This window comes from Pipistrellus kuhlii, unplaced genomic scaffold (assembly GCF_014108245.1).
Source record: "Pipistrellus kuhlii isolate mPipKuh1 unplaced genomic scaffold, mPipKuh1.p scaffold_m20_p_1, whole genome shotgun sequence".
Taxonomy (NCBI): Eukaryota; Metazoa; Chordata; class Mammalia; order Chiroptera; family Vespertilionidae; genus Pipistrellus; species Pipistrellus kuhlii.
Window position 1 is genome coordinate 129,979,512 of NW_023425404.1, and position 26,967 is coordinate 130,006,478.

A 26,967-nucleotide genomic window follows, 5' to 3' on the forward strand; every position below is an offset into this window, starting at 1 on the left:
ATTTTTTACTAGCAAAGTGTTTGTTCTGCTTTTTCAAAGAATAGTAGGAGTTGGGGTGGTAAAATCAAAGTCATTTGGGGGGAAAAATAAGAAGACAGTAAATGTTAAAAAGTGAATGAATAATCCAGACCTCCGGGGGGACGAGGACTCAGTTAATCATGCTCCTGAGGACATGGGGTCAGGGAGCAAGGAGCACAGCAAAAACCCTTTCCAGAGGCACCGGGACAGCAGCAGGAGCCAAAGCCCTGTGCACCATCAGGAGACTTTGTCTATCCGGGTTGCGTCACCCTGGCAAGTGCCTTACCTGGCAGGTAAGAAATTAACTTTGAACCAAACACCCTTTTCTCACCATCAAGTTTGTCACACACACACACACACACACACACACACACACACACACACGCTTCTAACCAGACATGAGGAAACCTGGCGCCTGGTTCCGTGAGACATTCAATGGACTGACCTGGGAGAAATTTGAATTGCAGTATAGACTTCCCATTGTCTCGCTATTGCCTTCCTAATAGTTATTAAGCTTTCTTTCCTTTGTTGCATAAAAAGGAGGTAATTTTGTTATGGCAATTTTATGAAAACTGAGAAGGATGTTGGGAGGGAAATGAATTGTAAAATGCTTCCTTTCTGAGTTTGTTATAAATAAAAATGTTACAAAAATGCTATAAGGCCCTAACTGGTTTGGCTCAGTGGATAGAGCATCGTTGACCTGCGGACTGAAGGGTCCCAGGTTCAATTCCGGTCAAGGGCATGTATCTTGGTTGCGGGCACATCCCCAGTCCAGGGGGAGGGTGCAGGAGGCAGCTGATCTATATTTCTCTCTTATCATTGTTTCTAACTCTCTCCCTTCCTCTCTGAAAACACACACACACACACACACACACACACACTAAATATATATATATATATATATATATATATATATATATATATATATATATATATATATATTTAAATGCTATAAGATCTCATTACTATCAATACTTTTTACTCCTAAAATTATAACTGACTCTGGACTCTGGATGGATAATGCTAAGACTGATTTCCAAAGCTGGCCAAGGGAAAGGCTGTGCAGTTTGCTTCCAGGGAACAAGATAACTCTGTGAGCACCCTGTGGCCTCTTACTGGAGCTGATACAGGCGCTCAGAGAAGGAAGCAGAAAACCCATGCCTGTGTATGTTTTCCAAGCATAAAATAAAAGAAAATTAAGAACTTATTCTTCAATACACTCAACTCTTCATTACCTAAACATTTGGTTTTTATAATAAGGGAGAGAGTTACAGAAGTAGAGTCCCAAGGTAGATCTAACAGCGAGACAGAAGTGCGAGAGATCGATAGGGGGATTCCTGTAAAAGATGAAGCAGCGAGGAAACAGTAGTCAACTAATGAAGAGGAGAGATGATGAGAACAGCCACCCCTGCACCCTTTAGATTTTTAGGAGTGGACTGATGTCCACTGTCAATGGCCAGACGGCGATATCGTCTTTGCTGCATCATCTTGGGTGCAGAGGGTGAGAGCACGTGTGCGGAAGGGCAGTGTCGGGCTTCCATCTGGCCTACTCCACGTGATAGCCCTTACTCCACAGGCAAGAATCCCACAAGGGGCTTACTCCAACTGCCAAGTATGTCCATCCCAATAGCACATTTGGAACTGGAACGGCAACCACAGGTGAACTTCACAAGTGAAGTCTTGAAGAGAAGTGAGCTTTCCTACCTGCATCCTTCTAACAAAGCTTGGCACTCACCTGATACCTGGGAAAACCGCTTTGAGGGCAATATAGGCTAGCAAATATAGAAACTTTATTCTGAGCTCTCTGTGAATAGGAGGTAGAGGAGTATTCCTCAAGGAGAGCAAAAAGAAAGGGGCTCTTTCTATGATAAGATGTCAAGCTGAAACAGATGGGAGGAAAATTCAAGACCTCCTGGTGGTTCTTCAATAAAGAATGTATGCCTTGGGGAGAACCTAAGATGGCGACATAGGTAAACACCTAAACTGCTGCCTTGCACAACAATTTCAAAACTACAACTAAAAGACAAAATGTCTATAACCCAGAGCCATGGGAGGGCTGGCTGAGTGGAAGTTCTACAACCAGAAGGAAAGAGAAAAAAGCATTCAGTGCACAAATGCTGAGAAGCTGAGGTACGGGGCAGGGGCACACAACCCAGGTTGGCAGTGGGCATTGCTTTCTTCAACCTGAAGGGAGACAAGCTCCTGATTTATCTGAAATTCAGTTTCCGGACAGATGCATGGGACCCAAACTCCTATGGGGAGAAGCTGGACTGTCTGCCATTGGGCTGGAAAGTGAGGCTGGCTTGCTTGCAGAGCTGTGCCCAGGAATAATTGCTAGCGGCCCTGGGGTGTGAGATAAGGGGACGTGGTCAGAGGTGCAGGGATGGCTGGCTGCCAGCCATCGCTGTTTGCCATGCCCTAGCTTACTGATGCCCTGAGACCCCCCACCCCACATAATCTACAAACACACCCAAGCTCCACACAGTGGCTTTTGCATATGAATGGCCTTCCTGATCGCAGCTTAACCTAGCAAACTTGCAACACGGTTCAGACAGCTCCAAAACCTCCAAATCCCAAGCAAAGAGGAGAAAACTGTAGTTCTCACTGTAGCTTCTGATGGGTGGCCTCAGACAGTAGCTGACCTACACCCCATTAGAGATCCAGAAGCCAGTGTACCTAGTGGTCTGTGTGAGACACCAGATTTCAACTCCTCACATCCATAAGTGTCACATTCAAGAGGCAGACTCAGTGAGCACCAAAGCCCCACTGAAACAAGTCCTACCCCATAAGTGTGTCTCCAGGGCAGCAGTTCTTCCATTATAAACACAGCAGGTCCCCGCAACCAATTGGACTAGAGGACAATTCCTCCCAGTGTACCAACTACACCAAGACTTTGCACTCAGCCCACATAGGGGTGTACCAAGAGTGTCCACCTCAGGTGATTGGGGAGGCTGAGCTACTGGCCCCTATAGGTCGCCTACCACACAAAGCCACTCCATCAACACAGGAAAGCAGCCAAAATGCAAAGACAAAGAAACATGTCACCACTGAAAACAATGAAGGAAAGCAAACTATGGAATGACATAGAGTTCAAAATCACATAAGGTTACTCAAGAATCTTCTAAAAACCACTGAGAAACTTGACAAGACCTTCAAGGACCTTAATGAGAATGCAAAAAATAAATAAATAAATAAAAATAAAAAAAGAACCAGTCAGAAATTAAGCATACAGTGTCTGAAATAAAGAATATACAGAAACTCAACTGTAGATCAACATACCCCAAGAATCAAACCAAAGATCTGAAATATAAGGAAACAAAAAACACCAACCATTAAAACAAAAAGAAAAAAGGATCCAAAAATCTGAAGATAGTGTAAGGAACCTCTGGGACAACTTTAAGCATACCAACATCCGAATTTTTGGAGTGCCAGAAGAAGAGAGAGAGCAAAATATTGAAAACCTATTAGAAGAAATAATGACAGAAAACTTTCCCTACCTGGTGAAAGAAATAGACTTACAAGTCCAGGAAGCACACACAACCCCAAACAAGAGGAATCCAAAGAGGACCACACTAAGACACATCATAATTAAAATGCCAAGAGCAAAAGACAAAGAGAGAATCTTGAAAGCAGCAAGAGAAAAAGTTAGTTACCTAAAGGGAGTACCCATAAAACTGTCAGCTGATTTCTCAACAGAAACTATGCAGGCCAGAAGGGAGTGGCAAGAAATATTTAAAGTAATGAATAGCAAGAACCTACAACCAAGATTACTCTACCCAACAAAGCTATCATTCAGAATTGAAGGTCAAATAAAGAGCTTCACAGACAAGAAAAAGCTAAAGGAGTTCACCACCACCAAACCAGGATTACATGAAATGCTGAAGGATATTCTTTAAGAAATGGAAGAAGAAAAAGATAAAGATAAAAATTATGAACAACAAAAAGACATCAAATACATACCTACCACAAGTGAATCTAAACATCAAGTGAAAATTAAGTCTAAAGAGCAGAATGGACTGGTGAATATAATGGAATCAGGGACATAGAAAGGGAGTGGACTGACAATTCTCAAGGGAAAGAGGGTTTTAGGGGTATGGGAAGAGATTGTACAAAAGTCTTATACCTATGGATGAAGACAGTGGTGGGTGGTAAGGGCATGGGTTAGGGAATCAGGTGGAGGGGAGGTATGGGGGGGCGGGGGTGAGAGGAACACCTGTAATAATCTGAACAATAAAGATTTATTAAAAAAAAAGAATGTATGCCTTGATGGGACTGAGGTTCACTGTTTCTAGGAGTTTCTAGCAAACTTCCAGGTTATTTTGATGCTACTGGAACCAGACCACTTTTGGAGTAATAAGACTAGAGCATGAGGAACTTTTTATAAAAATTGATCCCCGAAAGCCCTAGCTGGTTTGACTGTGGAGAGAGCAATGGCCCTTAGCCTGCAGCCCTTGGCTCTCAGACCAGAAGTGTCCCAGGTTTTAGCTAGGTCAAGGGGACATACCTTGATTGCAGGCTCCTCGGGACATGTGCGGGAGGCAACTAATGGATGTGTTTCTCTCACATTAATGTTTCTCTCTGTGTGTGTGTCTTTCCCTCTCTTCCACTCTCTCTCTAAATATATACTGTATATATATATGTGTGTGTGTGTGTGTGTGTGTATATATATATATATATATATATATATATATATATTCCTATATTATATATGATTATGTAAAATTGCACTACATATAATCCTGAATCCTGAAACTTCTTTTTCTATTTGTCTAAAATAGGTATTTTAGGTCTGTATTTTCTCAAAGTTTTCTTTGTTCTGTGTCCATAGTAGGAACATTATTCAAGACAGATAATGTTAACTTGGCACTTTGAGCACATTTGAGATAAGTAAATGGAATATTTATTAGAAAAAATATAATAGCAATGAGGGATCTGGAGAGTTTTGTTCTAAGCTACATAAGCCAGTCAGAGAAAGACAAGTATCACATGATCTCACTTATATGTTGAATCTAATGAACAAACTAAACTGATGGACAAAATAGATCCAGAGACATAGAAGCATAGGATAGACTGTGGGATCACAGAGGGAAGGCAGGGGAAGGTAGGTGAATGGGAACAGATCAACCAAAGACCTTGTATGCATATGCATAACCCATGGATACAGACAGTAGGGTGGTGAAGGCCAGGGAAATGGGAGCTGAGGGAGTAGAAGATGGAGACAGGCTAGAAGAGATCCGTGGGGGGGGACGACACATAAATACTTTCAACAATAAATATTAAATAAATAATAAATAACAAAAGTGTTGGAGACATAAAAAAAAAAGTAATCAATTAACATAGATGGTAGACTCTACTAGGGAAATGTTAGAAAACCAGTTATTTTGATGAATGGGCTTTGGCCTACAGCAAGTGTAAGGGTTCAGAACAAGTCACCCCTAGAAGTGCTTCTGTAGTATACAGATTTTGAACTAAAGTCAACTAAGACCCTAGGGCAATTGTCAACAAACTCATTAGTCAACAGAGCCAAATATCAACAGTACAACGATTGAAATTTCTTTTGAGAGCCAAAAACCGACTTCTGCACATGGGCCACAAAGTTTCAATCGCGCTGTATGTGTGCTCAGCACATGGTATTTTGTGGAAGAGCCACACTCAAGGGGACAAAGAGCTGCATGTGGCTTGCAAGCCACAGTTTGCCAACCACAGTCCTAGTGTATCAAGAGAAACTACCTCCTCCCCTTTAACTACCTAGAAGAATTTTTGATTTAGGGGCCTTGCCCATAATAAGAGATTATCAGAGATACCATTTTTCAATCTCTGTATATGGCAGGGCAAACTACTAATTCCTGAACATCTGCTCTTCTTATTATCCTGCAATGACCTTCCTCCCCTCTGAAGCCCCAAGACAACTTACTTTATCCTTTGCTCAGAATGCCATACCTATCTCACCTTGACTTTCTATCTCTAAGCTTCTCGTGTATGTGGGGCTCCCATGTGTCTGTGTATAATTAAATGTGGTTATCTTCTCTTGTCTGTTTCACATAGGTTTAATTATTAGACCAGTCCAGTGAAAGAACCTAGGAAAGTAGAGGAAAGTTTCTTCCTATCCCACACAAGCAAAAGCAAAAGCAAAAGCAAAACAGTTTATCAGTCACTGACAGATACAAAAATATGAACAAGGAAAACTCACTGAAGTGACAATTATACAATAATTTTACTAAGTAATATGACCTGATAGTGAAACATTGGCTACCAAATGCTGACTTATGCATCCTTGATCTTTTTATAACAATAAAAATATCACCTGTAAATTGAAATAAATAGCTATGCTAAGGAAAGTTCAAAGGATATTCTTTTCATATGGAAAGAAAATTGCAGCAGTAACCCAGTATTTGAAGTGAAAATGGAATTGTGGGAACAGAAAGTGCAGATTTAGGAAGCAACATTGGTCCCTCAGAACATCTTGAGTCTGCTCCTATTCCTGTACCTGAGGTATGGGTTGAGTTCCATGACAAAGGGCCCGGCAGTGCAGGACACCCACACCACTGGGGCCGGAGGCAACAAAGCTGACATAGGTCAGCCTATTCTCATGGGCTTCTGCTTTGGATTCCAGCTTCTTGCTCTGCCCCCCTTAGGTTAATCGCCCCTTTCCAGAAGCTTGTCCTGCCTTACAGAGATCTATAATGGGTCTGGGAGAGAAGGGGTAGAAAAATCTCTTACTTCTACAGAGATGTTCAGAGATTCTCTGCCTATAATCAACCTATATTGGGTAACTGTGAGGCTCAATTCTTTGTGTGGGCAACAAAAGAGCTGGGTGTTTTTTTACTGCTATTCAAGTCAAAAGGTGTCAGGTTGAGACTCCACATTACCTATGAATCAAGAGTCAAAATTCTATTCTTCAGAAAATCAGGGCCTTCCTATTTCTTGTGAGATGTATGACAATTGGAAGTTAATTTAATCTGCATTAAATTGATGCAAGTTCTGATGCACCTGCTTTAAAAGAAGGGTGCAAGATAATAAATGTTCACTGATAGTCAAAGTCATAAAAATAAATAAATAAATAAATAAATAAATAAATAAATAAGTCAGGATGGTGCTGATACCTCAGAATAGTGATTTTCAACCAGTGTGCTGCAAGGATTTTTAAAAAATATATATTTTATTGATATTTAACAGAGAGAAAGGGAGAGAGATAGAGAGCTAGAAACGTCGATGAGAGAGAAACATTGACCAGCTGCCTTTTGCACACCCCTACCAGGGATGTGCCCGCAACCAAGGTACATGCCCTTGATCGAAATCGAACCTGGGACCTATCAGTCCGCAGACTGACTCTCTACCACTGAGCCAAACCGGCTTCGGCTGCTGCAAGGATTTTTAAAACATGAAATACTTGACATGTTTAGTCAGGGGCACTGACTTTTTCCCTTAGATTGTCAAATTAAAAAGTGACAACAGCCAATATCATAGCTGTCTAGAGTGAACACATAAAAATTATACCTATTTTTTGTCAAATCGGCAAAAAGTATTTTTTGGTAAGCCGCGGAATTTTAGTAAGTAGTTTATGGGAGCCATGAGATGAAAAAAGTTGAAAATCGCTGCCTTAGACTAAAGAACAAAGCCTCTGCGGTCCTTTAGATGTAGTTTGCCTTTCCATGAAATGTGAAAAGTTAAGTTGTTGCTTTGGAATCCTCAAGAGATCCAATCTGCATATCCAACAGGAAAAACTTCCAGTAAAGAATACAAAATTCTGCACCAAATAACATTATTAATAATTAGATAAGAAGACTACCACTTTGAAAAGCACACCTAAGAATTTCTCAAAAATCCTCTAACATAATGGGCTCCAACTATTAAGATAATTTGAATAAATAAGCTTCGCTCCAAAAATGCATGAAATCTTTTCATTGTGATTGTTTCCATGTGTCTATTTGAAAGTTTCACAGGTCAAGTCCAAGACTGATAGAAAACAGCCTTTGCTTCAATGGCATGTTTGCATTAGATAGTCCTACATTAGCGTTCTATCTGATCTGGCTTCATGCTGGGTGTTATAATTTGGGAGTGCAGACTGACATTGTCCTTGGAGGGGGAGCCGCTGCCAGTCCAGGGGAAGGGAAGCAGAGTATCCTCTGTCCTCTCCGTTACCAGATGCAGAGGACAGCCAGGGAAAGTTCACAATGAAAGGGCAGAAAAATGCTCTTATCTCCGTCCTCATAATGAAGTCATAAAAGCCATGACTTTCCCTAAGGAGTCGCCATGTGGTTTCGAACAATGCCTTAGTTCGAGTTTTCCTAAAAGCAAACCCTGAGACCAGGGGCTGGGGCAGATGTTTGCTTTGGAGATAATCCCAGGAAGCAGAAGCGAGGAAGTGGGAAATGGAGACTGGAAAGGGAGGAAAGCAATAGTGAGTGAATATCCACTGGGGGCTGGGGGAGAAGAGAATGTTTCAATGTACTTGGAAATCGTTAGTTAAATAGTAAATACAGGGTGGGGCAAAAGTAAGTTTACAGTTGTTTGTATGGAAAGTAATAATAATTAAAAAAATAACAAACGAGTACACTCTGTTTCACGTACTCACAACTGTAAACCTACTTTTGTCCCAGCCTGTATTAATGTCAACTTGACTTTCCATGGTTTCAAACTCTTGTCTATCTTTCCTACTGACAATAGTCCCCTGCTGTATTGTGTTCCTATGTACGAGGGTTTCTTACACTCAAATCCAGAGCATCCATTGGCCATGCCTGTCTTAGAGCATTTTCTCTGGCTGGAAAGCCTAGGGCTGAGATGTAAGTCTGTTTGGTAAATGCCAACCCAGAGAATCACCCTAAAGCCCATGTGCACTGTGCTAGAGGAGGAATGGCGAAGGAGTATGACCCGCTGGGGACCTGGAGGCAGGATGAAATCATCCCGCCTTGGGCAAATATGTTTTGGACTCTTTCAGTGTCCCTGCCTAGGATCAGCCCCTGCTAAGAATATAAACACAGCAATGTCAACAGAAGATGGCATGTGATGCGTATCACCAAGACAGACAAGAACTTTGGAAAGGGAACAATCAACTTCATCCAGAAAAGTTCTGAACTTTTCTGAAGAGTTCCCAGTTCAGAAGATGTTGAAAGAAAATAATTTAACCAGACAGGGAAGGGTAGACACCCCCTTGCAGACAGAGGAATAGCATGTGCAAAATCCCAGAATCTAGAGTGAAAACAACACACACAAAAGGGGAAGGTGAAGATAGGAGGGAGAGAGCTAATGGTTGTGAAAGGAGGAAAAAATAAAAATTGTAAAAGAATTTGAACATAGGCCACTAGACACTCAGGGGTCTGTGAAGAGCTTTAAGCAAACAGATTTGCGTTACACAGACATCTCTCTGAGGTAGCTGCAAGTTGAGAGCCCAGAGGTGAGTCTGGAAGCGGGGGAAGAGGTGGTGTGACAGTGTTATTTTTCTTTGCTGCTGTAACAGATTACCACAAATTGAGTGGCTTAAAACAATACAAGTTCATTTTCTTAGCGTTCTGAACATCAGAAGCTCAAAACGAATCCCAGGGAGTTATTGGCAGGACTGGGTCCTTCTGGGGGCTCCAAGGGAGATTCCGATTCCTTGTCTTTTCCAGTGTTTAGAGACCACCTGTGTTGCTTGGCTTTTGGTCCACCTCCTCCACTTTCAAAGTGTATCACTTCAACTTCTGTATCTGTGGTCCCGTCTCCTCCTTTTTTGATTGTCTTCCCTCCCTTTTATAAGGACCCTTATGATTGCATGAGACCCAGTAGGATAATCCAGGATAATCACCCCGTCTCAGATTCCTTGATATAGTCACATTTGCAGAGTCCCTTTTGATATAAGTAACATTCATATAGTTCCAGGGATATGTACAGGGTATCTCTGGGGACCGTTATTCATTCTACCACAATGAGAGTTTCCAAGTGAGAGACAAGTTAAATGAACTTCTAAAATACATGAGGATATCTTAAAATAAGGGAACTCTAGGAAGGAAGGATATGTCTCATTTTCTTTCCCCAGTGCAGAATGAGGAACGTATTACAAGTGAACAGACAAGTAACAGATATACCGGTACTCACACAAAAGAAATTAATATCTTGGCTGCTCTAGCCCTTTTTCTCTTCTTATCCAATGCTTCGTTTACTTTTTTGTGTGCATGTCAATTTGTCTTCATTGTGTAAGAGCTGTGATTCCAGGGCGACAGAACCCCCAGAATCATACTAAACGTAACTGTTCTCTCCCACGAGATTTTGATCACACCATCCGTTAGGTAATATGGCAATAAAAGTACATCAGTGTGTAGGTATTTGGGGACTCTACCTATTTCAACTATTCCCTTTGAGATCGATGAGAGCATTAGTTGCGGTCATTCATCTTTTTATTTTCCACAAAGTGGAGCCCAGGTTCTCCACTATACATTTGTTCTCTGTGGACCCAGCATTCCTTCCTCCCTCCCTCATCTTAACAGTGCTGGATTTTCAAATAGATATACAACACGCATGTGCACATGCATACACACACACTGGTGAAGTCCATCACATTGCCATGCCTTGGGTCACAGTGCATGGACCATTGGCCTAAGCTGCTCCCAGCAGAGTGAATGCTGGAACAGAAGAGCTCTTCTGGTATGAGGATGCAAATCTGGAACTTCTACAGACACTGAGCCAGCATGAGGATAAAGTACTAGCTCTGCGAAGTGAAGCATACTGTTGAACCCATAAAAAAAATAAAAAAAAAATAAGAACAAACAAAAAAGCATAAAGCTAAAACCCCTTTTGTTCATATTTTTGCAAGCTAATATTTCCTAACAGGTAAATGTTTATTTCTGAGTGAATGTGAATAAATAAGTGAGTAACAACAAAACCCTTTCATTACAAGATTCTTTTTAATGTTTTTCAGGACATATTTAGTATTGATCTCATTAAAATAGCTACTTTTCCCAAGGCCTTTGGAAAACAATGGTTACATAATTTTTGAATTATATATATATATTAAAATAAAGATATTTAGAAGTAGTTTTCTCGATGAGGGTTTGAGAGGCAGCAATCTCAGAAAGACGGCTGGAAATTAGGATATGTCCTGATCTTGGAGAAGCTTTGGTAAGGTAGGCACCTAGTTTAACTCAGCCTATGTAACTTTGGGGGTTGGCCTTGGGGAACTGATAGAGATTATGAGGGTGTGAATGTCACTCATTGCTGGCTTTACTGGCTTAAAGGTAAAAGCTCCTTACTCCCTTTCCAGAAATCATTTCCTGTAAAATAGAAAATAAGGAAATGGTAAAATCAATTGGAGAACTAAAAAGCAATCGAGTTCCCATATTATTTATATTTATGATTAAAAGGAGAGAGAGAGAGAGAGAGAGAGAGAGAGAGAGAGAGAGAGAGAGAGAGGGAGAGAGAGGAACAAGGGAGCTAAGGGGAGAGAACCAAGATGGCTGGCAGTGTAGGTAAACACCAGTACTTGCCACCTCACACAACCACATCAAAATTACAATTAAAACACAAAATAATAATCATTCAGAATCACCTGTGCCGTGTTTTTAAAGGTCTGATGCTCTACCAACTGAGCTATCCGGGCTCTCACTTGTGCCGTGTTTTTAATCATCAGAGAAATAACTTCTATAGAGGCCTCCCATAAAGATCAAGGGGTCCGGTGCCACGAAACCCCCAGCCAGAGCTGGGAAGAGAAGCCCCCACAACTAAAGGATATAAAAACCAGTGGGGATTGTGGCTAGTGACACTGAGGCTGCTAGAGCCCCAAGTGTTCCAGTGCATGAACTTACTTGGACTTTTAGCACTGGGCAGCTTTGGGAGACCCAGACACATATGGGAGGAAACTGGATTGTCTGGCATAGGGGCAGGAACTTGGGGTCAGCTTTCTCCTAAATAAGGGTGCTCACAGAGATCATTGTGCCTGTGCTGGGACCTCCCCTGTCACAAGGCTGACTAGCAACCATATATGGGTCTCCATCAGCCTGGAGCACACTGCTCCACCCTCATGATTTCATGAGACCCTGCCCCAAACAATTTGCAGCCTCACTCAAGTTGTTGGCAACTGCTTTTCCATATGAATGGCCAGTCCTGGCTCAGGCTTCATACTTTGCTAAAATCTCTTAAACAAGCAGCAGCTGGAGTCAGCATATCCCAAACCTATCAATAAAAGGCCCAAGACCCAGCAGTAGCACCAGCCTGCCTTGCCTCACAGCTGGGTATCACCTGGACACTTCCTACCCCAATATAAATAATAACCATCTGCAGATTTCTCTGTAGCTCCTGCCCGGTGGCCCCAGGCAGTGGCTCAATTTGTACCTCCCAGCAGGCCTCAGAGCCAGTGACTTGGTGGACAGCTTCAGGCCACACCAGATTATAACTCTATACATTCACAAGCAACACACTAAAGGGGTAGACTCAGGAGCACCAAAGCCCCACTAAAGCAAACCCAGATCCTTAGGGATGTCTACTCATAGCAGCTCTTCCATTGGTGATGCAGCTGGTCATCACAGCCAATTAGCCTGGAGGCCAATTCCTCCCAGGAACACAAATTCCTCCCAGTGATGCCAATCAAGACTTAACTACAATAACACTGTGCACACAGCCCACACAGGTGCAACCTAGAGTGCCCAGCTCAGATGACTGGACAGGTTGAGCCACTGAGAATATAACAGCTCTACCTAATACATAGAAACAGACACAGGGAAGCAGCCAATATGTGGAGACAAAGAAACATGTTACAAGTGAAAGAAATGGAAGCAAGCAGGCTGCTGGATACAGAATTCAAAACAATGGTTATAAAAATACCCAGGGATCTTAATGAGAGATTCAAGGAACTTAGTGAGACTTTCAAGGATCTTAGTGAGAATGTCAAAGACAAAAAAAAAAAAGTCAGAAATTAAGCATACACTAACTGAAATAAAGAATAATTTACAGGGTTTCAACAATGGAGTAGAAGATGCCAGGAAATCAAATCAATGATTTGGCATATGAGAAATCAAAAAACACCCAATCAGAAGAACAAAAAGAAAAAGAATTCAAAATATGTATAGGAGCCTCTGGGAAAACTTTAAGCAAACCAACATTCCCTTCATGGGGGTGCCAGAAGGAGAGGAGAGAGAGCAAGATATTGAAAACCTATTTGAAGAAATAATGACAGCCAAAACCGGTTTGGCTCAGTGGATAGAGCATTGGCCTGTCCACAGGTTCCAGGTTCAATTCCGGTCAAGGGCATGTACCTTGGTTCCGGGCACATCCCCAGTGGGGGGTAGGGAGTGCAGGAGGCAGCTGGTTGATGTTTCTCTCCCATAGATGTTTCTAGCTCTCTATCCCTCTCCCTTCATCTCTGTAAGAAAATCAATAAAATATATATATTTTTTAAAAGAAATAATGACAGTAAACTTCCCCTATCTGGTGAAAGATATAGACTTACAAGTCCAGGAAGTACAGAGTCCCAAATGACAGGAACCCAAAGAGGACTACACCAAGATACATCATAATTAAAACATCAAGGGTTAAAGACAAAGAGAGACTCTTAAAAGCAGAAGAGGAAAACAGTTTGTTAGTTACCTGTAAGGGAGTGTTCATATGACTATCAGCTGATTTCTCAACAGAAATGATGCAGGCCAGAAAGGAGTGACAAGAAATATTCAAAGTGATGAATAGCAAGGACCTACAACCAAGATTACTCTACCCATGAAAGTTATCATTTCTTTTCTTTTTTTAAGCTATCATTTAGAATTGAAGGTCAAATAAAGAGCTTCATAGACAAGAAAGATCTAAATGAGTTAATCACCACCAAATCAGTATTACATGAAATGTTGAAGGGAATTCTTTAAGAAGAGGAAGAAGAAGGAAAAATAAAATAAAAAATATGAACAATAAAATGGCAATGAATATATACCTATCAACAATTGAATCTAAAAATCAAAATAAACAAACAATAAATCTAATGAACAAATAAAGCTAATTAATAAAGTAGAATCAGAAGCATGGAAACGGAATAGACTAACAAATCTCAGAGGAGGGGTGGTGGTGGGAAGAGATTAACCAAAGATCTTATATGCACATATGCATTACCTGTGGACACAGACAATAGGGTGGTGAAGTCATAGGGTGGGGCAGGAACTGGGTGGAGGAGGGAAATGGAGGGAGAAAAGAAAGACATCTGTAATATTATCAACAATATTATCGAGGCCCAGTGCATGAAATTTATGTATGGGGGAGGGGGTGTCCCTCAGCCCAGCCTGCACCCTCTCCAATCTGGGGACCCCTTGAGGAATGTTCAACTGCCCCTTTAGACCCACTAGGATCGGGTCTAAACGGGCAGTTGGACATCCCTCTCACAATCCAGGACTTCTGGCTCCCAACTGCTCACCTGCCTGCCTTTCTGATTGCCCCTAACCACTTCTGCCTGCCAGCCTGCCAGCCTGATCACCTCCTAACCACTCCCATGCCAGCCTTATTGATGTCTAACTGCTCCCCTGCCAGCCTGTTTGCCCCCAACTTCCCTTCTCTGCCAGCCTGGTCACCCCTAACTGCCCGTCTTTGCAGGGTTGATTGCCTCCAACTGCCCTCCCTTGCAGGTCTGGTCCCTCTCAACTGCCCTCCCTTGCAGGCCTGGTCCCTTTCAACTGCCTTCCCCTGCTGGCCATCTTGTGGTGGCCATCTGTGTCCACATAGGGGCAGGAACTTTGTCCACAGTGGGGCAATCCTTTTGTGTGTTGGAGTGATGGTCAATCTGCATATTACTCTTTTATTAGATAGGATAGAGGCCTGGTGCAAGGGTGGGGCAGGCTGGTTTGCCCTAAAGGGTGTCCCAGATCAGGGTGGGGGTTCCCTTGGGTGTGGGGCAGTCTGGGCGAGAAGCCTATGGTGGATTGCAGGCCATTCAAGTGGAGGCCCTGGTATCTGGAATTTACTTACCTTCTACAATTGAAACTTTGTAGCCTGGAGCGGAGCCAAGCCTCCTGTTCGCTCTGTGGCTGCCGCCATTTCTGTTTGGATTTGTTTACCTTCTATAATTGAAACTTTGTTGCCTTGAGTGGAGGCTTGAGTCCGCCAGGGTGTGTGGAAAAGTTGGCTTCCTCCATTGCCAGGGAAACCAAAGCCTCCCTCCTGGTAGCCATCTTGATTGGGTTTATTTGCATACTCACTCTGATTGGCTGGTGGGCATAGCTTGTGGGAGTAGCAGGGTGATGATTATTTTGCATATTACTCTTTTATTAGGTAGGAAAGTAAGATAAATATTCAAAATAAAATTAAAATTTTAGGATTATTTCCTTGAAAAACTAAAAAAAAAAAAAAAAGAAAAAGAAAAAGAAAGAAAGAAAGAAAGAAAAGAAAAGGCAGCTAAGAGAAAATAAAAGAAAGGAGACTGTAAAGCAGGGGTTGGGAGCCTTTTTCTGCCAACGGTCATTTGGATATTTTTAACATCATTTGCATAATATAATTCATTTAATATAAATTTATGTTGTTATGAAAAAAGCTCTTAGATTTATTGAATTTCAATCTCACCTATGATTGCCTTAGCAGGGCCAAAACAAATGATTTTGCAAACCAAATGTTCCCCACCCCTGTTGTAAAGGGTAGAGTTTTCCACCCTCTTACCTCAACTCCTTCTCACATCACCAGTTCAGTTTAATTCCTTCATTTTCTAGAATACCCATGTGAGGCTGAGAACAGCATTTTAGTCCCTTCAGAAAAAAAAAAAAAAAACAAAAAAAAAAAAAAAAAAAAAAAAAAAAACCACAAAAACAAATTAGCCTAAGCAACCAAAGAAGCCCTTACAAAATCACCTCCCTCCAGTATTTGTCCTGATTCTGCCTGATCCCTCTTACTCTACTGACTCTCAGAAGGAAGTGGAAAGCATAGCACTTTAGAAGTTTAAAATTCCTGCTGACTTTTCATATATGCTAGCCACTGCCTCTGCTGCCTTAAATGTGTTAATTAAATATTACTATTCCATCCTGGTATCTTCATTGCATTTTCTTGCCAAGGGCACAATACTATAACTATATAGGTATCTAAGCACATTGAACACATTTTTTACGTGGATAGTTCATGTAATATATATATAAACTTGGTTTTTACTCTCCCATAGCAAAAATATAAAATACCACTGGCAAAACACTGCAAAAATTCACAAACTATGGACACCACACATCTGGCCTTTAAACTGTTCATAATTGGTTGGAGATATATATATATATATATATATATATATATATATATATATATATATATTTTTAAATTTTGTTTCTACTGATTTGAGAGAGAGAGAGGGATTGATTACCTCCTGCATGCACCTGATTGAGGCAGGGATTGAACCTGCTACCCAAGTAGGTGCCCTTGGCTAAGAATCAAACCTGTGACCCTTCGATGTGTGGGCCAACACTGTAACCACTGAACAATATTAGCAGGGCAGTGGATTATTTCCTGATGGTGTTGGGGAAACTAGGCAGCCTCCTGGAGATAAAAAGAAGATAGGAGCATAAAGTCCCTTAGGTAAGAGATTTGTGTTAAAAATAAACAAACTAGAAAAATCCATGGGAGAAATTTCAAAAATAAAATCATGAAGTACAGAAAGCCTTTCTAAGTGTGTTACACAATACAGAAACCAAAAAAGAAAATAATGAGAATTTTTTTCTACCATGTCAAAACCCATTTGTAAAATCTCTTCTTTTAATTTTCAGCTTTATATATGTCTCCTTTTTCCCCAGTTGACCCCCTCCCCCACCATTCCCACTGCAGGCAAGCCCCTACTGCCTCAGGGTCTGTGTCCTCAGGTATTTTTGTAGACATTACAGAATCAGCTTGTCAAAGCAGTTGCTGAAATTTTAATTGAGATTGCTTAATCTATCAATCAATTTAAGGAGAATTGGCATACATATAGTATGCTTCATTTATATAAAATTAAAAACTAAAAAAAGTGAATCTGTAGTGTTTAGAGATTAATAAATCTTCAATATAGAAAGGAATTCATCACCACAAAAGTCAGTGAAATGGTTACCTCTAAGAGGGAAGTTAGGGGCCATGATGTGAAAATACCTAAGGACACTTTGTTTTATTTTTTTATCTGATTGTGGTTATTTAATAAAAACTATATTTATGATTTACTTAATTTTATATATATATATTTTTTTATAATAAAATATTTTTTAGGAATCCTAACCCAGCCCCCTGCTAATTGTTGCATTTGTCTTTATTACATTAGTCTCTCTCTTACTCAGCCCCAGTTTCTATTGTAAAATGGAGCTAGTACCTGCATCACAGATTTGTCTCTTTTTACCACATTGCAAACAACACATAGTACAGTGCTTAGCTCATTATTAGCACATAATAATAAAAATGCCGATCTCATTCCTCACCGCCCCCAGAAAGCTCTAGTAGAATCAGTCAGGGAGAGATGAAAGGACAACCTCTATGAGAACACAGGATTACGTACTTAGGAGTTCGCTGCCTTGGACTTACACTCTGTCCTGCACAAAAGGAATGTTGACTGGGCAGTGAGGTTATCTCCTGTTCTTTCTAACTCATGACATCTGTTAGTTTCATCACCTCAGGTGTAGGGCAAAGTGAAGCTTGTTGAAAAATGCTTATCTGTAAACAAGCCTTCTGCCAGGGTCATCAAATTGGCCATGGACATCTCCTCACCTCTTTCACTCTGTCCTTGGCTCTAGAGAAAGTGAACCTGTAGCCTTTGACCCTTCCTGGTAAACACTACCTGGTTGTAACAAATGGTGGTCGTGTTTAAGTTAACTCTTACATTGTCACCTTATCACATGTCAATATAAGAGGGCCCTTTAAAATATTGCCATGGAGTGCCTGTGATATACACTGAGTAGCCAGATTATTATGATCTCTGAATGCATAATAATCTGGCCACTCAGTGTGTGTGTGTGTGTGTGTGTGTGTGTGTGTGTGTGTGTGTATTTTAGAGGCCCAATGCATGAATTCATGCATAGGTGAGGTCTGGCCAGCCTGGCCAGGAGGTGGGGATATGGGCGGTTAGCTGAGGGGACAATTTGCATATTAGCCTTTTATTATATAGGATATACACTAAATGATCAGATTATTATGCCTTCAGAGATCATAATAGTCTGGCCACTCAGTGTATATCCTTCAGAGAGAGATACCAAGGTTAGTCCCTTAATAATAAAAATTAAAACAAAAAGGATTAAGATTTTTAAGTGGTTGCTAAATATGCCAAGCATTTTGCTTAGCATATGCATTTCAAATGTATTGTTTTATTTAATCCTTACTTGATAATGTGTTCTTTTTATCCCTTATTTAACAATAAGTAAACTAGGTCTCAGAGAAGCTGTGACGTGGCCAGTGCTCCACTAGCAATAAATTGGGGAGGTTTTGCTGTATATCTAAGCTTGTGAAATGACAAGTTACAGACTGAAGTGGTGGATACCCACATACACTCATGCATACAAACAGGCTCAGATGCCATGCCTTCTATTTCTGCAAAGAATGACACAATAATGATGCTCTCCAAACTGTGTGCCATGTTTCTATGACTGGTGGCCGCATATCAGCACACTAACCAATAATTGTGAGGGCCCTTCCGCTCAGGCTGCACAATGCGTATAATTGATTGTGGTAACTATTAGCTATTCACATGTAAACTCGCTTTCTACTTCCTGGTGGTTATTTGCCTCTGGGTGGGAAATTTCAAGAGTTTTGGGAAGCCTGCCTATATCAGCCATCTTTAAGGCAGGGCGAAGAAGAGGTCTTTTAAAATGGCTTTCTTGGGAAGTGGCATCCATATTGGATCACCACATGTCTCCCTTCTCCCACCTCCTTGTTTCTTTGGGGGAAGATTCAGTGATGGTCTGGCTTCTAATATTTTTATTTTATTTATTTTTTCAATTTTTATTTTTTCAATATATTTTATTAATTTATTTTTTACAGAGAGGAAAAAAGAGGGATAGAGAGTTAGAAACATCGATCAGAGAGATACATCGATCAGCTCCTCTTGCACACCTCCTACTAAGGATGTGCCTGCAACCAAGGTACATGCCCTTGACCGGAATCGAACCCTGGACCTTTCAGTCCGCAGGCCAACACTCTATCCACTAAGCCAAACCGGTTTCGGCTTATTTTTATTTTTTAAGGAAAGAAAAAGATTTTTTTTTAAGATAAAGAATTATTGACAGTTGCTGAGAAATTCCTCTAATTCTTTTCTACTTGGTTAAAAGTCTGTAGTAAACTCTGCTGTGCTGAATCAAGAATTAAAGTAGGGCCGAAACCAGTTTGGCTCAGTGGTAGAGCGTCAGTCTATGGACTGAAAGGTCCCAGGTTTGATTCCGGTTAGGGGCATGTACATTGGTTGCAGGCACATCCCCGGTGGGGGGTGTGCAGGAGGCAGCTGGTCGATGTTTCTCTCTCATCGACGTTTCTAGCTCTCTATCCCTCTCTCCTCCTCTCTGTAAAAAATCAATAAAATATATTTTTTTAAAAAGAATTAAAGTAGGAATAGAAATTTTCTCTGGACCTTCTGTTGAGTATTGGTCACGAAAGTGCTTTCTGACCTTTTTCCACATTTCATCAACAAAACTTAAGAAAGAAATCAAGAATCTGTTTATGCTCAAAAGAGCATCTTAGAACTTTGAGCATAGTTTAAAGCATTTTTAAGGATTACCCATGTTTTACACCCAGCTAATTCAACTTCACAATACACTCCCCCTACCTTACAGTTCCTTAAATCTATGGCACGCACAATTCTTGGGAGTGATCCCTTGCCTCTTACTTCTTGTTGCCTTTTTTTACCCCACGTTAGGCGCCAGAATGCGGGGACCTGATGTGGCAGGGACCAAACATGGCGGAGATCTTCCTTTTCCATGTCTCACACAGAAAGAGAGATGAATGAACCGGTTCTAAGTGGAGGTGGCCAGGGATTGAGAAATAATAGAAATAAAGAGAGAAGACACAGAGGTAGATTTTAAGCTGGGAGCTGGATGGGCCCCCATTCTGTCTGCTGGAGAGGCAGGAAGACAACAATGATGATGACAGCTCCCCGTGCATTTATTTTATACCCCCAATACCAGGAAGTAATACCAATTTATTTGTATTCTTAACTAGGCCCTAGCATGCCCGGATTTACATATCTAGTCCCGCCCCTGCAGACACCTGAGCTTGATATACAAGAAATGCCCATGTGCCTTCCCAGGTAGCCGTCTACAATAAAGAGAACACACACTTTATAACTTCAGTGGTCACAAGTACATTTGATGGCCAAATTGTCCCACATGTGCAGGAAATACAATTGCACACAAAATTAGCTGCTGGTTGGGTCTTAGAGAAAGTCATTGTCTGTGGTCGCAAGAAATACCTGACCCCAAGACCAATAAGACCCTCTACCAAAAAACTTGTTATTGGAACAAAGAACCATTAGTCTCTTTGTTTAGCCAAAAATGTAACACACCAAGTCAGGAGCTGTGAGGGAGTAAAGTGCCCAATGCCCAGAGGCGCAGAGAAACAGTGGTGCAAAAAGAAGTAGGAAAAGAGGTTAAGACTCCTGAGGCATGGTGGCTCCCATTCCAGCCTCTCCTGGGCTCGCTGCACACTAGCCCTGGAGTCCCTGAAATGGCCCGTTACCCCTTTAATTCAGACCTATGTGGGTTAGTCAGTTGGTTGGTTTCTGTAGTAAAGTAGTTTGAGTGTGAAAGAGGAATTAAAAGGGAATGCCCCCCGTTGCCTCCAGGGCAGCTTAGAGAGTTTTGTTTTGCTGATCCCTCCAGCAGAGCCTCTGAGCTTCCCTGGCCGTCTGTCCCAGTCACACCTTTTTGTGCTCTTATCCAACCCTTCCTTTCAAGCCCCGCCCGGTGTTTTTGAATGATGCTTAATGAAAGTTTCCACAGGCACTGCCATGTGGCCCTAATTGCAGATGTGCTACCTGATGTCCGTTTGCACAATAAATAAGATAGACCTTCACCTGTTAAAAACAGCCACAGAAGTACAACCATCTAAATTGCTAGAGGTAGCAAGTCACAGCACTGGCTATTTTCCAAAACGGAACTAGGGGGCTCACGTGTGTTCTTGGAGACAAAGAACGGGTAGAGAATGAAGGGAGTGTAGACCAGATGTACACTGGAATCACCTGGGGGATTTTTAAGCCATGATGCCAGGCTTCCATCCCCAGAGACTGCGATGGAATGGGCCTGGCCCATGGCACCAGGATATTAGCAACACTTTGGTGCCCAGCTGGTGTGTGTGGCTCAGTGATTCAGCATTGTCTTATAAACCAGTAGGTTATGTTGCCATTTCTGGTCAGGTCACTTGCCCGGGTAGGGGGTGTGCAGGAGGCAGTGATCAAGGATTCTCTCTCTCTCATTGTTGCTGTTTCTATCTCTCTATCCCTCTCCCTTCCTTTCTGAAATCAATAAAAATATATTATAAATAAATAAACAATAAATGAATAAAACACTTGGGCATCCCAGGGGATTCCAACTCTGAGAACCACTAAAATGGAGGAGAAACATTGTTATCAGGAAGTTGGGCAGGTTTAGGAAAAGATAATTATGTTGACTAAACTTTTTGTTCTTCGAGGCATCTAGTTTTAAGTAATGACTATCTATTAAACACCCGCTGTGTGCCAGAAACCGTGCTGCATGTTAATTACCTCCATTCATCAGAGCGACCCACGGGTGTCTCTAGCTGAGGAAGCTGAAACTCAGGAGGTCAGGTATCTCCACTAAGGACAAACTCTCAATCTCAGCGTTGTGCCTTTCCCAAAACACCCCTCAGTCTGACCTTACTGAGCAGCAGGGTCAAGGGGGAGCAGGGTCTTGCTAACAATGCATTCCTTGGTCCTATCTCACAGGTATCAAGTCTTTCTCCCAAGCTCCCCAGGTTAGTTTTATGCACATGTGCATGGTTCATGGACAACTTTGGAGAGTTTCCTCATTATACTGTTTCCTCAATGCCCCCAACATAGTAGATGCTCAAGAAAACATTACAGGAGGGAAGGAAAGAAGGAGGGGAGGAGAGAGTTAAGGAAGGAAGGAAGAAGGGATAGACTTGGGACTTTGGTAATAATTGAGTGATGTACTTTAGTAATAATTATCCTATCTAATATAAGAGTAATATGCAAATTAACCATCACTCCATCACAAAGATGGCAACACCCATAGCCATAAGATGGCTGCTCCCAGACCCCTCCACCCTGCCGCTGGAGTGTCCAGGCCTGTCGCCTGAGTGGTGGGGGTAGATCCGCCGCCAAAGGGGGAAGATCCAGCCTCACCACTCCACTGCTGCTGGAGTGTCTGGGCCCATTGGCCCAGCGAGGGGGGGGGGGGGGTTTGGGGGCCGAGAGGTGAGGCTGTATCTGCCCTCAGGCCTGGTAGATAGAACCCAGACAGCAGGACATGGGGGCTTCCTTAGTGTTTCTGCCCCCAGGCCTTGCAGACAGAGCACACTGCAGGGCATGGGGACTTCATCTCCATGGCTATGGCGAAGCCCCCAGGCCCCACAGAGAGCAGAGAACTATGGGGAATGGGCCTAAGCCATCAGTAGGACATCCCCTGAGAGCTCCTGGATTGGAGAGGGTACACATTGAGCTGAGGGACCTCTGTGCATGAGTTTTGTGCACTGGGCCTCTAGTTGTGTAACAATTGAGATGACTGTGCACACAAATATCAAGGGATACACTTCACATATCTGTAGGGCTTATTTTCCAGTCTTTCTTTCTATCTGATGTCAAAAAAGTAAAATGAGCCCTAACTGGCTCAGTGGATAGAGCATTGGTCTGTGGACTGAAAAGTCTCAGGTTCAATTCCAGTCAAGGGCACATGCCCAGGTGGCAGGCTCAATCCCCAGTGGGGGTCACACAGGAGGCAGCCGATCAATTATTCTCTCTCATCATTGATGTTTCTATCTCTCTCCCTCTCCCTTCCTCTTTAAAATCAATAAACACAAATATTTTTTAAAAAGATAAAATGAGAAACCCTGAAAGTCAGGGGTTTAGAGGCAGGGAAGGGCCCAGGCTGCAGTGGGAAGTAGATGGGGTAGGCATGGCCTTCTGCAGAGCTACCAAAGTGGCCCAGATACCAGCAACAGAGACATCCAGTTCCAAAGACAGGTCTCTGAGCACAGAGGTGTTTCCACCTACTCCACTGAACTTGGTTTTTACACCCACGAATAAAACATCCATTAACACATAAAATCACAGAGAGTTGAGCTGCAATTTCAGCTGGCATTTCAGGTCTGCTTAAAAATACAATGCCATTCGACAAGGATTACATGCTTAAAGAAAAGGTCGTAAGCAGAGAGGCAAGAACAAAATAGATTTGGAGATTATATGACTCTTCCTACACAAACAGGACAAAAATCACTCTAAGTTTTAACCATCACCCCCAAATTTTCTGTACAGTATTGAAAAAATAATAATTACCAAGCCCCAGTAGCACATGATATTTTATCTAACCATATCGTGGCCAATAAAGGAATCTGGACAGTCCCTCAGAGTCTGTCCACTGCCAGTGGCAGAGCTATATTGTAATATTGACAAAAAGCCAACCCACATCTCTGCTTGCCTCTCCTTCCTCCTCAGTTCTCTACCACCACCATAAATTGCCTGTCAACCCCAGTGAAAACAGCTGGACAGGAACCTGGAGATATAACTTCGGTGAACATTTCCTCTTCCCACCAAATATTTGGACACAACTGGCATATGAAGAACTTTCAATAAGTGTTTGTTGAATGAGTGAACACGTGAAAGGATTAATTAACCTGCAAACAGCTTGAGGATCGATGTAAACAGTGTTACATAACAGGAAACAGTCGAATGCTTGGCATTGACTCAGAAATTTTGTAGTAGTTGCTAAATAAATGAGTGTTAAATGACAGGGAAGAAAGTGTTCTGTGAGACACTGACCCAGGTGAAGTATATTTATTCCAAACCCCAGGGCCATGTTTCAAAACTTCACCCAATACTGAGAAGCATCTGGTGTTTTTATTAAGAATACAAATTCCCCAGTCTCCTGCCATGTAGATTCTATTTCTACAGATCTCCAGCTAGGTCTGGAAATCTGTATTTGCAAAATTCCCAAATACCCTGGGGCCAAGGTATTAAGGCAATTTGCTATTTTTCCTCAATTTAGTGGAGTCTAGTATATTCACTCATTCAGCTAACATGTATGGAGTTTCTACTGTGTAGCAGGCACAAAGTTAGGCACTGGGCATAGAGCAAGACCAGGTCCCTGTCCATAAGGGGTTACTCTGAGGGAGATTTGAGGCTCATTAGATGGAATGAGATAACACCTCAAGAGCACCTGAGACCAGCACAAACAAAAACCACTTTGTCAAGTCCCTGGTCAGCAGATAAGAAAGGGGAGAGGGTAAACAGAAAGAAATCTCTCTAAAAAGGATTGAAATGCAAATTTCAGGAAGTTGCTGGAATTTGCTTGATTCCTATTTTCTTTTCTTTTTTTATAAACAACAGAAATTTATTTCTCACAGTTTTGCATACTGAACCGGCGTGATCAGTTCTGGTGCAAACTCTCTTCCAGGCTGCAGAGTGCTGACTCCTCACTGCGTCCCCAGTTGCAGGGATAAAAACCAATTCATGGGCGAGGGTTGATGCCTATTTTCTTACCATCCCTGCACCAGGGTGGCGTGGCCTGAGAGGGGACATGTCCCGGTGGTTTGCTCGGGGTCACTGCAGTGACAAGAAGGAACAATGGGACTGAGGCTAATGCTGCTGCCTGACCTCCCGAACAGGAATGTGTCTCTTGCTGGGGCCTGTGGGACTTGACTTAGAAGAGTTTCCAGAAAATAAATGTTGCAATTACTGCAACAGATGAGTGAAGCTTTCATGGCTGTCTGAAGAGCATTTGCTGTGAAGGTCTCCTCAGGGAGGTGATGGAGAGCCTGGGGCCAGGAGTGTTTCTATCTTTCTCACAAGGAGAAGGTGCATGGGTTACCCGGCTGAAGTTCAAAACAGCACCAGTTTGGGACTTTGGGAGAACAAATTGAAATGCTGGTTTCTCAAGGTTAATCAAGGTAAGTCCTTGAGGATGTCTTGGCCCCTTGGGGTCTTTGTGAGCATTATATGACAGAATACATATGAATGCTTAGCAGAATTCCTGGGACCTAGTAGGCAATCATCAAGTCGTTGCTATTATTTTTTTTCATAGATGTGCAAAAAATGATAGCAAAGAGCTATCTATACTAATAATAGAGGGATATGCAAATTGTCCAGGATGCTGTGACAGTAATAGTGACTAACAATAGGCTGCATGGGGCAATGAGGCCGACAGGGGGACAGTGGGGGGCGACCAGGCTGACAGGGGGCAGTTAGTGGCAACCAGGCCAGCAAAGGGGGGCAGTTGGGGACAATCAGGCTTGCAGGGAGGGGCAGTTGGGGGCAACTAGGCTGGCAGGGAGGGGCAGTTGGGGGCAACCAGGCCAGCAGGCAGAGATGGTTAGGAGTGATCAGGCAGCAAGCAGGTGAGCAGTTAGGAGCTAGTGGTCCCGGATTGTGAAACGGACATCCAACTGCCTGGGATCGGGCCTAAATTGACAATCGGACATTCCCCCGAGGGGTTCCAGATTGGAGAGGGTGCAGGCTGCTCTGAGGCCCCCCTACCCCCACCCCGGTGCATGAATTTCAAACTTGTATCATAGTGCATCTATAAATGTCATTGTTTGTGGTTGCCATCTTGATATGTTCTCTACCTTGGAACGCATGGAGTTTCCACACTTAAATACCAGGTTTTCCATATACAAGATATTCATTAAGCTTTTCTCATTCAAAGGGTATGTAAGCATGCTGACCTTGAGTTTAATACCCTCAGAGGAGGGTCCCAGGAAAGACCTAGCTGAAGACATGTTCCCACGGATTAAATCATGAACAATATTGATTTTTAACTAAGGACAGAATATTGAAAGTGGTGGTGGAACAGAGAACTTGAACTTGGAGAAAAAGATTGCTTCAATGGGTAAGAAAAATACCTGAAGAGCTTGGGACGGGATGGAAACAATGGGGAGCAAAGGTAAGGAGAGTACCAAGGAGGAAAAGATGATCGAAGAGTGGTCAGAACACCTCAACTGGGACCTTGGATACTTTGTACATTGCCTGAGTTTCACCTGGCATTCAGCTCTACAAGGTCCGATGTTCACTAGTTCATTCATTCATTCATTCATTCATTCATTCAACAAGGTATTTATTATGGATGTAAAATAACAGATACTTAATAAATTTGTGAACTGAATTAGCAGGCTGCTTCATGAATGACTGCTTTGGGGCAGGTTACTTTACCTCCATGCTTAATTTGGTAAAATAAGTATAATAGTAGTACTATTATATGTGATAAAGATTAAATTAAGCTGAAACAGGTTTGGCTCAGTGGATAGAGTGTCTGCCTGCGGACTGAGAGGTCCAGGGTTTGATTCCCGTTAAGGACATGTACCTTGGTTGCGGGCACAACCCCAGTAGGGGGTGTGCAAGAGGCAGCTGATCGATGTTTCTCTTTCATTGATGTTTCTAACTATCTATTCTCTCTCTCCCTTCCTCTCTGAAAAAAAATCAATAAAATATGTTTTTAAAAAAGATTAAATTAATACATGTAAAGTGCTAAGAAGACTTCCTTGAAAACGGTAAATTCAATAAATATTAGCTGCTGCTTATTATTTTAATGTGTGCTTTTTAATTGATTTTAGAGAGAGAGGAAGGATAGAGAGATAGAAACATAGATGAAAGAGAAACATCATTGATCAGCTGCCTCTTGCATGCCCTTTACTGGAGATAAAGCCCACAACCAGACATGTGTCCTGACTGAGAATCGAACTGTAACCTCCTTGTTCATGGGTCCATGCTCAACCACTGAGCCACACTGGCCTGCACCTGCTGCTTATTATTAACAGAAGGCCATTTGAGTGTCAAATGAAGAATGCTGTTTTGGAAGACTATTGATTCTTTCACCACATTCCCCACCACACACACACACACTCTTC

The 26,967-nt window shown here is 42.2% G+C and overlaps 1 long non-coding RNA gene across 1 annotated transcript; it reads right to left on the reverse strand.

The window, feature by feature from the left end:
- Window positions 1-215: 215 nt before the first annotated feature.
- On the reverse strand, window positions 216-26,967 carry LOC123653309. Its single transcript, XR_006743040.1, has 3 exons — window positions 26,948-26,967; window positions 884-898; window positions 216-406 (listed from the first exon to the last, which is right to left on the reverse strand). It is a non-coding gene; the product is annotated as an uncharacterized LOC123653309 (long non-coding RNA).